At 33.1% G+C, this 12,649-nt stretch overlaps 1 pseudogene; it reads left to right on the top strand.

Annotated features, from left to right (window-relative positions):
- The first annotated feature begins 2,361 nt into the window (after positions 1–2,361).
- Positions 2,362–11,222, top strand: LOC149568296 (peptidyl-prolyl cis-trans isomerase FKBP42-like; annotated as a pseudogene).
- Positions 11,223–12,649: the final 1,427 nt, after the last annotated feature.

The raw sequence follows: 12,649 nt of genomic DNA, 5'->3' as shown, positions 1-12,649 counted from the left end.
ACGAAGCGCAATTTTTTGCAAAAGTGAAAAATTTCAAAACTTTGACAAATTTTCTTCCTTTCTCAGAGTCAAAAGGGGCCAGCCCTCTAGTGCCACTTCTGTTGGGTAGTCATTTTACACAAGGTTAATGACAAAAATCCATTACACAATTCCTCTCTTGAAAAGCTAATCTTTTTGGGATCAACTCCAAGGTTCAGTATTTGTCTTGCGATGCACCAAAATCCACTTAGTTGAAGATAAATGTGTTTTTTCATGAGGAGGCCTTTGATAGTTCCACTATGATCTCTAAATGAAGTAAATCTATTCACTATCTCAAAAAAACACAAAAAAGAATAGTATTTTTTCATTTGTTGGGTTTTTTAAATGAATGCAATTCTAACAGTGCAACTAAAATGAGTTCCTATTCTAACAAGGGGTTAGCAAAGAAAATAATGAAATTGAAAGCAAATAACATGAAATTGAAATCCTAAATGGACATAAGCTATAGAAAACAATAGGTTGCGAGTTAAACTTTCAAAGAAATTGGTAGGAAACCCATGAAAATAGGAGCAGCGCTCCCTAGAATCCACTGATGCAATTGTCGATGGGAAATTTTAGTAACTAAATGATGTTTCACTCTTCATCAAATTGCAAGGCCACATAAAGTGCACTCATGCGAGACAAAGAGTTATGTAGGCACAATTTTTGATCTCTCCTCAAGCTAGATAAGTCAATGGAATTCATAAATCTATAGCAAACACCAGAACTAAAAGATCACACAACCAAAAACAACACAATAAACCTTTGGCTCAATCACAATCTCATGAATAAAATTCACAAAACAATGACACATTCAGGCAAGAATAACTACACTCCAAATTCAAGCACCAAAAGCATAATTTTATTGCATAATAATGGCGGCCCCTTTTACATTTTACATTGGGGTATTTATAAGAAATGATCTCCTCAATTTGTGTTGAGAGTGAGAGATATCTTTGTGCAATAAAATGCTTTTAAAATATTAAAACAAACTAAATATATATAGACTAACAATTAATCTAGTGCTTAAAGAGACTCCATCCATAATTTTTTCATTAGTTGGATACATGAGCCCTCTACATGTCAAAAACAAAAAAGCATGAGAGAGAAATTAGAAGGAAGCCATCAGTCAAAGTGGAAGTGCATGGAGGTGCCAAAATTAGAAGTTGGTCCTTCACTAGGAACGTCTTGAAGTTAAACTATCATCAAAATGCATTTCACATGCATGGAAAGTGTTATTTTTGGAACTAGCAGTTAACTATCAATGCACCTATGAATTTCAAAGTTGTGGACCTGTGCATCTACGGATCTATGGAGCTACGCACTTGCACACCTCAAAAATGCGCATTTACAAACCTATGGAGCTGCAAACCTACGCACCTCAATAGCTCAAATTGCCAAAAAATAAAAGTTGTTAGTTTTGAAAATAGTTTTTGGGTTTTTCTCAAATGGGCTTTTAGATCACTTTTTGTGTACATTCTTTGCTCCTTTTTGATGATTTATACCCTCTTTAGATCCAATCACTTTCATAAACTTGAACTACTTCTACTTCTTCAATCTAAAATCCCAAGGCACCTCTGTTGAATCTTGTCATTAATAGCAACATAAGATGAGGAATCTAATCTACTTCATGTTTCCAACCTCTATATCTTTGACCTTTGTCTTCTCTCCAACTTCCCTATCCTTTCTAGCTAGAAACCAAGTGATCTAGATGATCAAATGTTTGAAACTTTTTCATATTTTTTCACAAGATTTTCTTGGCATTTTTAAATGGCTTTTTTGGAGGCCTTCTACTCAAAATTTTAAGTTGAAACCTTTGTAAATCCCTAAAACTAGGCAACCAAAGGCTCACTATCTTAGGGCTTGAAATTAGATCTTCATTTCTTCTTTCTAACAGTGTAAACGATTCTGAATTCTAAGCTCCAAGTCAAAAGTTATGACCCTGACAAGTTGAGAATACCTTTTTACCTACAAAAAGAAGCAAACATTAGTCCAAAGAGATGAAAATGCTTAATTAAGACAAATATCTCTGAAAGACAAATTTTGGTGCACCTTGCATCCTTTTATTTCATTTTATTTATTTATTATTATTTTTTATCATCATTATATATATATATATATATATATTTGGTTTTTTGAGAAAGATGTAGGTGTGTGGCACAAAAGTGCATGTGGAGGGGAGCACGGAGCTTCTGGCAAAGGTGTGTGATTTTTTATTATGAGCACGCACACTAGGTGGGTGCATGCAATGCCTTTCATGAGGGGTGCCATGCGGCGCGCCTTCATGAGGGGTGCACACGGCACTGCCATGAAGGGTATGCTCAATGCACCTTCATGAGCTACATGCATGACATCGCCATAGAGGATGCGCGGTGCATTTCACAAGGGGCATGCGGCACTGACATGGAGGGTGTAGGTGGCACACCTTCACGAGGGGTGTGCCCAACACTGCCATGGAGGGCATGCGGTGCCTTTCACAAGGGGTGTGCAGTGCCTTTCACAAGGGGCATGCATGGTGCCTCCATGGAGAGCATGAATAGTGCCTCAATGAAGGGTGCACTACCACAGAGGGCGCATGCACATGTGGTGCCACCATGGAGGGCACACATAGCATCACCAAGGAGGGTGCACATGGTGCCAACATGGAGGACACACAACACAAAAAAAGAAGAAGAAGGGCACGGTTGTTCAAACACACCTTGTGTGTGATGAGAAAATAACCAAAGTGCAATGAGAGTAAAATGAAATGTTAAGAGGGGAATGGGTTTTATAGCCCCTTGGGTGTGTGGTGCACACCTCACAAATAATGCAAGCACTTTTTGTTCTTCTTCTTTTTTCCAATTTTTTATGAATTTTTTTTGGTTCTTTTGATTTTTCAAGTTTTTACTCTTTCAACTCTTTGAATTTTCAAGATACTGAATTGTGAGTCTAGGGATCCAAAAAAAAGTAGGGGATCCCCATTCCTAGTGGGGGATGGGGCATGCATTGTGGAACCACAACAACAATCAATGCTTCTAGCTTGAGCTTCCTATTCAGCAAGTACTTAGCCCTTTGAAAATAGTTGCACCATATCACCAATACTCAGTTGTGTTCTGAAACCACTGATAGAGCTCGGTGAAGATGGATTTAAGGACACTACCAAGGATAGATTTTTGGACCAACAAATCTCATGTTCAAGCCACCAACATTTTGATTTTAACCAATCATAAAGGTGACTTTGAATCCTTCATCATATGGAAATTTCATTTCCAATAGCTATGACGTGGTTGACAAATCAAACTTTTCTTGATGCTAGTGCATGAAAAAGAATCTATCCCCTTATCCACTTTGATACCATGTAATTAATTTCATAATTTGGGAAGAGCATATAGAAGCAAGAATCTTTACATTGTTCAATCATATTCATTAAATTTTCATGGTAGATTCATCTCCTAGTTATAGAAGAGTTCCAATAGCCTCTTCTATTCTAGTCTAAAAATGATTCCTAACAAATTATAATAAATGTACACAGGTCCTAACAAACTAACAAATAGCTATTACATCCCTAAAGAGAAAGGAATGTTCTAATATTACCAACAATTGTGTCCTACATACATCTGTGGTAGTCTACCAAGAATGAAGAAAGATAATAGCTTAAGCACAATGACAGCTCTTGGTGAGACTGTCAAAGAGAGCCAAAAGGGTTTCATCCTCTAGTTTCAAATTCAAGGGATTTTTTTCTCAAATCAGCTAGAAAATACCAGTGCAAAAAACTAATAGCAAGGGAGACCCTTCTGATAGCTAAACATCTCTCAAATTCCACAACAATTAAAATCTAACTCCATTCCCTAAATAGAAAATGCTATTAAAGTCAAAATGCTATTGAACTCATCACCCCAACTCTAGTAGGATAACTGACCTCTTTGAAAAGTCAAGCATAAATCCCATACTACACTGCAAAAAACTAGCATAATTAATAGAAAGTGTCATTGAATGTTATTTGTCATATTTAATTTTCCAAATTACAACCCCCTTTTGAAGAAACATTTTCCTCCAGGCTTCCATATCATCAAAAAAATTGAAGGAATAGACTAATGTGATGTTGCCGGATAAATTAATGGTGAGGGGACAAGGACATGTTCTCAACATACCTTATCATTGCACATGAAAGTAAGATATATTCCACAAGCCTAAATGTTTTATTTTGTGGTGTGAGTAATAATGACTTGCTTTCCATTCACTAACTATTGCCTCTCTTGAAAATTTCATATAGTGCAAATGCAATGTAGTTACAATGTATGTCTATAAAATATCATTAGATAATTACTTCTAGCCATTAATGGTTTCAACTTTCAAGAGCATTCCTTAGGGCTTGTTCAAATTAACTAAAGATATGTATGTGTAAAACTATAAAAGCACAAAGAATGAAGGCAATAGAGTTGATAGGAATCTAAAACAAATTTTTTGATCTCTGATTTTGATGGTAAATGACCTTATCTTTTGATAGACTTGTGGAAGCAATAATTTTTTCTTATGATACAAAATTGCATACATAGCCTACCTAAACTTGAGGCTAACTCTTTGACACCCTTGGTATCCAAGAGATCATCTCAAACACCAAACACTATGAACATAAAATTTGGTCTTTAAAGTGGACTATAGTAATAAAAAGCTTTTAGGTGAACTTATCTTTGATAGAATTGTGGAAGCAATGAGTTTTTCTTATGATGCAAAATTGCATAGATAGCCTACCTAAACTTGAGCTCAAGTCTTTGAGACCCTTAATATCCAATAGATAATCTCAAAGGCCAACCTAAATGAACACAAAATTTGGTCTTTAATGTTGACTATGGTATTAAGAAGCTCATAGGTGCACTTATCTTGAGATTTATTCATTTAGATTAGATAAAGCCTGCAAGCACACATAACTTTTACCTTAAAATGTTCTTTTCATCTTTGACATAGACAGTAGCAAAGTAACATGCTTTTAGAAGTAATTTTTACACTTGTTGTTACCTAGATGCGATCTCAATTTATATGTTGGAGTGTTTCTTAATTAAAATCAATGTAAAATCATAGTGAGAATGTTATACAATGAAAGTAAACTCAAAATTAATCTCCATTGCATGTGTTTTAGAATAAAATTTCAATGAAGATAAAAATCAATGGATCTAAGACAAGATGCCACTGTAGCTTTCTAGCAACAAATCAGCATTCCATAGAGCACACTTTTTACTTTGCTATAACTTGGGCACAATAATTATTGCACAAGCTCTAAAGAAGTTTTAAAGCAAAATTGTTCTATAGCCTTTCAGAACCATCAAAGTTTAAGTTAGGCTTTTAGTTTCCTTATTGACATGAATAAAATTTCTTGAAAACTCTTCTATTAGATTTATAGTAATTATAATTGATAAGTTTTCCTATTTCATGAATATTTTTGGTTAAACATGATTAGTCTAAAGACCCATTTATTTCATACCCATAAATACTTGGGGGTTTTGAATCTTAATTGGATTTGCAAGGGTGTGTTACTTCCCAAGCTTGATCAAAATTTTGTGGATGGAAATTCAAAAAGTATAGATGGTTTGGTGAGAAAATATTCTTCCTACAATAGGAATCTATTATATTTTCATTGACTATTGAGTGTGCTACTACCTAAAAGATTACCTCAATATACAGGTGTTTAATAGAGTGATGAAGTTGGGGTCTATGGAAAAGAGACTTACGCTCAAAAAATGTTAGTGCTCCTTTGAATTGAAAGATTTGGATACATTATTATAGGGAGGTCAAATTTCAACACCCATAGGTTGTGCCCCTATTTTTGACCATAGAGAGATATTTAGTTAAAGATTTTTACAAGGTCTTAAGTATTAAAACTTCTACCATTAGGTTTCTCAAGTACTTTACCCGTATAAAAGATGACTTGTGCAGCATTGTTACCTTATGGTTATTGTGGCCAGGTAGCTAAGGAACACCACCTTAGAAGATCCCTACAACCTTTAAACACTTAGTATATCCATGATTACATCAAATGCTACAACATAGAAGCTCACAGAACATTGATGTCTTGCCCATGGTGCAAATTTGTCAACAAATATCTTTACCTATTCCTGTATCGTGTCAATGGAAGTGAAGCTTGTGACTTTTGATTCATGGTATAGTTATTGTTTCTTAAGGCAATAATTTTTTCTATTGCAAACAATATTCTATCTTTCCTATTGTTTCTTTATTTCCTATCAATTAAATTTTGGGTGCTTCAATTTGTGTATCTCAATTAATTTTTGTAATAAAAGTATCTAGGGCAAGAAGCAGTCTGACTATGATCTCAAGAAACTGTGGCATCTATGGTTGATGCAAATCCCTACCAAATGAAATACGAAATACTTTATCAAGGTAGAATAATAATATTTTGTTACAACTTGTGAATGTCATCTACCCTCAAGCTATAATTTAATACCATTTGATGAACTTTTTTATGAGTTGTTGAATGTTAACAATCTTTGATCATATAAATTATTCATAGAAATGGGCAGACAACCAACTCCCAATTATTTGTTTTGAAATATCATTGTTATCTAATAATTTTTTGAAAGGTAGCATTGCATCTATCTTTGTCATTAATAATGGGAATGTGTTGGCACATACCAAAATCACTTTTTAGAATCCCATTTCAGTTTGATGAGGACTTCCATTTTTTTAAAGCTATCATTTACCCCTTAATATAAGATACAAACATTTTATTTAGTAGTAATATATCTATTAAGTACTTTAATGAGCTATTAATTATTTTTTTTAATTGCCTATATAGGAAAATATTGTCTACTAATGAGAAGCATTGGTAAACAAATTTTTTAACGTAACAATTTGAAAATTTGAATTTTTTAAACAAAATTCTTATAATGTGATTTATAATATTATTATGAATTACCTACATGTCATATTTACGAATCTATAAGTTTATTTTGCCAATCTATAGTGTGTTCTTAGATATATGCAGAGTCATGGAATTCTCTAATCCTTCTTAGACCATTGTTCTTCAATTCCTTCCAAAGCCAAGGAGTCAAGACTTTCACAACATCCATTCTCTATCTTAAGGCATTAGTAATATGAGAATTATATTCACTCTATTAACACAATGACTAAAAAGAATGAGCAGTGTTATGTGAATTCTTAAACTATTAATTGGCTTTTTGTAATAGGTAAGATGGTGTACCCAACATCAAAGTCTTGAGAGAACAAGGAAGCATTTTTAGAGGCTTGTTTAGGATACTGATCTGATGCAACAAATTTCTATTTTTCTCTGGCAACCCCATAAATTTAGACTCCACATTCTCCTTTTGTAGTTTTCTATTGAGATCTCTTGGTATGTTATTCCTCATTTCTTCATACATTTTATTTAACCCCACTCCAACTCTTGTGAATGCATGCTCAGTTTGGATTATACAATCTCTTGCTTACTCCATAGTTATGTACTTGGCATCTATAACATAGGAAAAAAAATTGATACCATTGAGAGTAAAGTACTTATATATCTGACATTTTGTGTGGGTTATAGAGACAAGATGACATTCTGGCAAGTCCATTCATTCCTTTTACTGATGTTATGTATTTATGCCATCTAATCTATATTTATATCTTTTCCCTGTATAATGATCTTGTCAATACCCCTTGCAATTGCATTAAAATTTAAAATTATATTTTATTCTTGTATCCTAATATAAATCAAAATGGTATCTTCATTTCCCTACACTTTAAAACTGACTCATTGATTTTTAATTCTCTTCGGCTTTCATCAGACTACTATTTGAACTTTTTTATAATGTCCACAACTTATAAGTTTTAAAATTACTGAATTTTGCATGCACATAAGCTTGTTCTTGAGGTGTGGTTTTTAAAACTTTTGCAAGGGCCAGCAAAATATTGAATGCCCTACTATTTCCTCTTTTTATTATCATTCACATTACCTTTCCCAATGCATTTTTCCTAAGCTCAAGGAGTGTATCATGTAAATGTATGGATCATCATTATTCAATAAAGTTGACTTTGTCCCACATGGCTCTATTTAAGATGTGCCAACAATTACAGTGCATGGTATGTGCTCCTACCAGTTGGCATGTGTAGATGCGATATCTATGGTGGAAGATGAGTTTTTCCTCTATCATGTTGTACTTTGTAGGATATGTTTTTTTGAGATATTTGTGGTGTTCTCTCAAGATTTGTCTCTCTGAGAAATTATGGAACATTACTCTTTATCTTGGGATTCTCTCATCTATGAAGATGTTTCAGATTGATAGGCTCCAAAATACCATTATGATTCTTGATATTGATGCCTAAAAGAATATTAAGCTTATAGTAATACTAGGGTAGGATTCTAGTGGGAGTATGGACATTCTCAGAACTAGTGCTTTCATTTTTGTTAATTTCAAGGATAAACTTAATGCTTACATTCATTATCTGGCTGTCAAGAGTGGGTCTTAAAAGTAGTTTTCCTTTCTATAGAAAATATTATTTTCTATGATAGTTCAAATGAAGGTAGTATGGAAATAGTAAAGTAATTATTTTATTTGATAGTTCAAATGAAGATTGTACAAACATGGTAGAGTAACCAGCTAAAAGCTTGGTGGGGGAGCTCATAACCTTGCATAGGGAGATTTAACTGGTTTATTCTAAAATAGAACTAGTCCTTTTGGATTGAGATCTTGCAATAGATGTAGATGGGATACTAGTAGTTCTTTGTAATGAGTGTTGGAAAATTTTGATTTTGTTAATTCTTCCTATTATTTCAAAAGATAGTTTGATTTTCTCTTTTAAAGAGCCTAGTGTTTAGGTTGCTACTGGTTCTAACGGTAAGGGAGTAGGGGAGGAAATTGGATATTGTGTGAAATATGTGTTCACTAGGAAAATCTTAGGGCTATCAGCTTATTGTAGATATGGCTAGGTCCCTATTTCCACAATATAAAGATATTTTTTTGCATGCTAGCTTGAGAATGGTGGATTTTGGTGTAATGTAATTTTCTATTTTTTTGCAAGGTCAGTTATTAGGTAGTTTAGACCCTACTTGTTTTGGTACATGAGTTTTTATTTGGTCTATAGTTATTCATCAGAGTCTTACAGTTGTCTAGATTTATCTAGCTCTTGTATTTCGTATAGTTTTTAAATAGCTTTAATGGGTTGAGGCCCCATTATAATCCTCAAATTATTAATGAAAATTACAAGTGTGACATTTTTCTTTAAAGAATGGTGTATTCTATCTCTAGTTGAAATCTTGTACTCTTTAAAATGAAAAATAGCTCTAGGAATAATCTATTGTCAGAAATTGTGGTAGGGATTGTTTGGGTAGTTCTTATTGATATGCTATATTAAAACAAATGTATTATGTTATGAGATTGATGAACTCTTATATGGTCTAGAACATAATCAGTTTCTTATTCATAATGTATCTATATATGAACATGGTTTAAGTTTGATGTAACTTTTACTATTGCTATAGAGAAAAATGTCTTAAGTGGCTTGGCAATTGGTGTAGCAAGCGTGCAAGCTGGTGAACATGCATTGCTTCATGTTGGATGGCAATAGGGAAATATGAAACTTTTCTTTTCCAAATGTTCCTCCTAAGGCTGATCTCATATATGAGGTTGAGCTTATTGGTTTTCAGGAAGCAAAGGAGGTAAGTCTAATTCTTCTCTTCTCACACTAATTGGTCAAGCTATATATGTAGGCACTAAATGTGTAAGAGTAACAAAGCCTCAAATATTGAATGCTACACATTGTGTGATCCAATTTCCTTTGGAATGGATAGTATTAGGGTCAGAAAGGGTAAAGGATGTGGTTATATGTCAATGCTAATTTTATTTTCTATCATTCTTAAATCTTAATGTCTTTCAATAAGATGATAGGTAGGTTCTATCTACTATTAATTTTGAGTGCTTGCTACACAATAGACCTAGGTTGAATTCCTATTAGTCTTCCTCTTTAAAAAATGCAAATCAAACTAGATACTTATTCCAGCAATCTTGGTAGCCTATAGTTGGAGAACCAATTGTCTTGTCATGTAGTTACATTGCAATTTGTAAATTATAATTTTTGTTTCATTTATTATAAATTTGTAAGGGTAAGGCATGGAGTGACATGATAGTAGAGGCATAAATTAAAGTAGTTGATATGAGACGTATAGAGGGTAATGCATTTTTTAAAGAGGGAAAATTAGTAGAGGTGATGCAGCAATATGAAATGGTGACATATCTATTCCTTTGCTAATTCTTCTATTTACTATATTCCAAATTACCTAGGCTCAGGTAGTTTGCCTACCTAGTAGACTTTTCCAAGGGAGATGATTTTATGTTCCAGCTATTTGGAAATTATAAGGACATGATAAATGCTATTAAGAATCCATTCTATCTCAACATGGTTGCATGTTTGTTGAAACTAAACCATTATGAATATGTCATTGGCTAATTTAACATGGTATGCATTGTGTAATGGTGTATCGAGTCATTTTGTTTTTATAAAACTTGTGATACTTTTGTACCCAATCTAATTTGAGGCCAAGGATTCCATAAATTGCAAGTGTGGGTCTCCTTTTACCTCTATATGTGGAAGAGATTAGGAAATGGGTCTCAACTCTTTGATGTTCAATTTCCTTATCTGCAGGTGTTAGTTGAAGATGAGAACAATTTGAAGGCTTTATTCAAACATGGGAAGGCAAAATTTTCTCTTGGGCAGATAGATGATGCAAGAGAGGATTTCCAAAAGGTTAAGAAACTTTCTTCTTAAGATAAGTCAGTGGTATGAGAGCTGCATCTCCTTGAAAAACATGAGAAGGAGATGTATATGAAATAGAAGGAGCTCTATAAGGGCCTGTTTGGCCAAAGGCTAGAGCAAAAGCCTAAGAGATCAAACTGGTATGCCAAATGGAAATGGTTTTATATGAATGAATTGGAATGCTACATATGTGTAATTCAAATTACTCTTGGTATTTTAGATATTGAATATGTATTCCATTTTTGTGGTGTTGAGTTTTTATAGCTTATATATTTTGTTGTTGCAAGAATGACATCATTATCATTAGGTTGCTACTCAATTTCTATAATTTGGTGCTGATTATATGTAATTGCCTTGATGATTTTAGCATACTATAAGCATTGTTCTTCCTATTACAAACTGATTTATATTGTCTTAATGTTGGTAGGCTTAAGCTTTTTACCACTGAAGGCAAAATTTCATAGAACAATGAAAAATAGATCTTTCTTATAACTATTGTTATAACTATTTTAATGAAATTTTGTTATCTCTTTTATATATAAATGTTATGCCCTATTCATTTATAGTAAACTTCAAAAGTAGTTGTTCCAATGCTGAATTTCTTGTGGGATAAAATGCATAATTTTCATATAGTGGTGTTTAGTTTAGGATACTTTTCTTCTTCAACTTGTGTATTGTATTGTATTGTACTTTGAAAACCAACTATCATGAATATGAAATTCCTTTTTTACTTTGATTACATAATATGTCATTATTCATAGCTAAAAAGATTTATTTCAACTTTGGCAATATCGAGAGTGCATAATGAGGCATGTTACACTTCAATAGTTCTACTTTTGCTTACATTCTTGGATGTTTTCATTTCAAAGAATGCATGTCCATGTTATATGTTTATGTTCTTCTTTGTACCATATTGTATCAAGCAATTGTTTCTTATTCAAGCCATTTAATTTACAAACTTTTAAATCTCTACAAAGATAAAGTTAGAGTAGAAGAATTTTTCTTCTCAAAGGTGTCCTCTAATTGTAAAGTGTTCATTCCATTATCTGTTCAACAAAAAGACATATCTAGTTCAACAGATAATGGAATGGACACTTTACAATTAGAGGACACCTTTGAGAAGAAAAATTCTCTTGCTCCAACTTTATCTTTGCACAGATTTAAAAGGTTTCAAATTAAATGGCTTCGATAAGAAACAATTACTTTATACAACATAAAAATGTTGGAAATCTGATTGAAAAGCTCATTGTTGTTGAAGATCAAATAGGGATATTGTTGTAAAAGATTTTTTTCAATCATTTCTTTTCCATTGATGTCAAACCTACTATATGTAGGGATGATATTCGCTTAAAAGATTCATGCACTATCACTTAGTTGATTGATGAAGAGGATTTGATCAACAAGATGTTACAAGAGCACCTAAGGGAAAGGTTAAGTTACAATATTGTAATGAAGTGCAAGAATTAGTTAAGACAATTGTCAAGTAATGTATTGATGACAAACTCAAAGATATAAAGGTTGGTCACACTTAGATAAATTGGAGGAAAAAGTTGTAACAAGGTTGACTACAAAGCTTTAACTTTGATCATTAGAAGGTGTTGAGCAAGTTAGTTGAAGCCAAGTAACAAAATTCTTAGTTGATGGCAAGTGATCTTCAAGTGTCGAGTAAAAGATCAGGTGCCAAGCATCAAGAAAATTTTCAATATGTGCCGAGTAATCTTCAGGTGTGGAGTAACAGTATGTGCCAAGCACTAGCATTTCAATAGTGCCGAGCCACATCATTATTTCAAATGATGAAGATTCGGTAAATCTGAGCTAACATAGTGGTTGCATTGAATTTTGTGAACTAGTTGGAAGATAAGGCTGATGAGCTGTTGGCACAGAATCTTAT

The sequence above is a fragment of the Cupressus sempervirens genome, chromosome 3 (assembly GCF_028749045.1).
Source record: "Cupressus sempervirens isolate cs-2001-9-10 chromosome 3, ASM2874904v1, whole genome shotgun sequence".
NCBI classification, from domain to species: domain Eukaryota; kingdom Viridiplantae; phylum Streptophyta; class Pinopsida; order Cupressales; family Cupressaceae; genus Cupressus; species Cupressus sempervirens.
Note: the sequence above shows the minus strand (reverse complement) of the source record. Positions and strands in the feature narration are given on the sequence as shown.